Genomic DNA, 2,745 nt, shown 5'->3' with positions numbered 1-2,745 from the left:
TGAAGGATAATCGGTGTGAGGAACTTAATATAAATTGTTATTACATGAAAAAAACGGAAAAAACATGGCTTTCATGACATGGTAGCCTCTTGTATTTCATACATTAATCATAGTGTCAAGTCAAGGAAGCTACAATAGATGAAGGCATTAAGAATATTCACTTACTTGACGTGGTGGATTTACAGAGCGACAGCCTTTGTCGACTGTTGTAGATACAGCAGTTGTTTCAGGTGTTGTGGGCAACGACCCAAGAGATGTGGCTGAGGATATGAATGCTGTTGTCCCCTCAGTGGTTGATGGTTTTTCCGTGGTAAAGGTAAAAATGGTTGTCCTTTCTTGCGTAGTAGATGGAGGTATTGTTGAAGCTGGAAAATAATTAAACATTTCCCCATTATTTTCCAAATACTGACGATAGCAAAATGTGTTATTTAGTGACAATAGTTAAGATAACTATATCAGTGATCTTACTTGGTAGTGGGACGCAAGCATGGTCACAGATCATTGTTCCTTCTGGGCAGAAGCAGCCCTCATGGAGTTCGGTGGTCATTTCAACGCTGCCACTGCATTGCACAAACATAGACATTTACATGCAATTCATAACATATATTGACAATTCCATATTTAACACGTATTTTACGCGTCCACATTACAATTGACAGAAATGAAGATGAGATCATAAAGCTTTTGTATATTTCATTGTTTAGTTGATAATAGGAACACACATTACCCAGAACTGCAGGATGCCACAGGTTTGGGTCCTGCAAGCTTGTACTCCATTCCAACAGGACACTCGAAGTCTGTGAACCCAACCATTTGATTACATGCTGTCACTCATCATAATACATGATGCAGTGTACATATGTGTAATAAAAGACTCGGACGCTTCTCTCTGTCCTGTGTCCTTTATTTGGGTTCGATCTCTTTTCCCTCACGGTACTCCCCTATATACTCTCCACTCTGCAGCCCCAGGCTGCTGTCGCTCACGTAGCCCAAACTCCCTCCTAGCAGCCCCGCCGCTGTCACGTCGTGCAGACCCCTGCTGCCGACTCCTCCCTTGCAGACCCGCTGCTCTCTGCAGCCTCCTCGCTGCTCCTCCTGCCCCGGGGTCGGTCACCGTTGGCCGACGGTGCCGATCCTCGTGGCTCGGGTGTGTGGCGACCTCGCCACTCTCTCTCACCCTTCGCCCTGCGTGGCCTCTCACTTTTCCCAGTCCCCGATCACTCCCGACTGCTTCCGGTTACCCCCCTTATAGACCCTTACCCTCTCCCCCACGTGACGTAACTCCTCCCCCCATGACGTCACTTCCGGGAGGTCGTTTACGCCCGCATTACACCACCCTCCCCCGTAGAGAAAATCCAGCCGACCTCGGCTGAACACAACTCTAATAAGCAATGCGAGCGAACACGACCGAATACGAAAAAGGACACAGAACACACGATAATATACGGAAAGAACAAGAACACAAGACAATAATTAACGAAATGTGAGGGATTTCGAGCGGGTGCGGGTCGCCGGGCCGTCCCGGACGGTCGGTGGCCCTCCCGCCGAGCGGGAACGTGGCAGGGTTTTAAGAGCGACAGGCTGAAGTTCGTCTGTCGCTATTGGAGGCCTGGCAACGTCCCGGTCCCCTATTTTCGAAGGCGCAGCATCAGAGGCGTCCCGCGATCGTGTCCGCGGCGGGGAAGGAAGGGCTGCGGGCCTCAAAGGTTCCACAGCCGTGGTAGGCGCACCCCGATCTGGGTCTGCTTTCCCCTGCCGCGTCACGGCCGGCTCGTCTGTGCTGGCGAATCCTTCCTTGGAGCGGCTGCTGTCGAGGCCTCCTGCTGGGGCGGACCCGGGATGCGGGCCCAGCAGTCCCTGGCATAATGGCCCTTATGCCCGCAGCGGAAGCAGTCGATGTTGTTGCGCCTTGCTGCGGGCGCCCCGTCCCGACGCGGCCGTGTCGGCGGCACAGCCCGCGGCTCCGGCCACGGAGCAGCGGCAGCCGACAGCTCCTGCGGGCTCCTGTCGTCTGGCACATAAACAGCTTTCTTGGGGTCCCAACCCATGGCTCCCCCTTCGACGATGGGCCCACCCGTCCACGCCGTAACCTGCTTCCACCAGCGCAGGTTGAACTGGGCGTCCAGACACTTAGCCGCAGCCCGGGATGTGAGCTTCTCGTGACCGCACACCGGCATGGGAATGCCGAGATCCCGGGACAACTCCAACATCTTCCCCAGGATGAGAGGTTCCAACAGGTCAGGCTCCATATCCGGGTATGCAGCCATTGCCAGCTCCAGTACCGCGCCCCTAAATGCCACCGGAGACTCCTCGGGTGCGCGTTGTCGTTGCACAAACCGGCGATGAGCGTCATCCGGCGGCTCGTAAGCGTCTGCCATTTCGTCGAACACACCACGCAATGTTTTCTTCTTTGCGGCTTTTATAGAGCGAAAGAATCTAACGGACTCATCATCAAGGAGAGTCGGAAGAACTTCTAATGCCTCGGCGTCAGTCCACCTCGCCGAGCGCACCGCTGCCAAAAATCTGCAGGCGAACGCACTCCAATCGCCCCCGATGGAGAATTCCTTGACAGTCGTTAGGTGATGACTGCGACGCCTTGGCGCGTTCCCTCCAGCCGCTGACTCTTCCGGTGGCATGTTCAACATGGAGTGGCAGCGTGGTCTCGACAAGATGGCGGCCTTCCATCGCGGAGGGCCCAAAATGGCGGCTTCCCGCCTTTCGTCGTGCGCCACGCCCAAGATGGCG

The 2,745-nt window shown here is 54.5% G+C and overlaps 1 long non-coding RNA gene across 1 annotated transcript; it reads right to left on the bottom strand.

The window, feature by feature from the left end:
* Positions 1 to 291: 291 nt before the first annotated feature.
* On the bottom strand, positions 292 to 766 carry LOC144933834 (uncharacterized). Its single transcript, XR_013637097.1, has 3 exons — positions 728 to 766; positions 469 to 560; positions 292 to 365 (listed from the first exon to the last, which is right to left on the bottom strand). It is a non-coding gene; the product is annotated as an uncharacterized LOC144933834 (long non-coding RNA).
* Between the last annotated feature and the right edge of the window lie 1,979 nt (positions 767 to 2,745).

Source organism: Lampetra fluviatilis, chromosome 8, assembly GCF_964198595.1.
Source record: "Lampetra fluviatilis chromosome 8, kcLamFluv1.1, whole genome shotgun sequence".
NCBI lineage: Eukaryota > Metazoa > Chordata > Hyperoartia > Petromyzontiformes > Petromyzontidae > Lampetra > Lampetra fluviatilis.
Note: the sequence above shows the minus strand (reverse complement) of the source record. Positions and strands in the feature narration are given on the sequence as shown.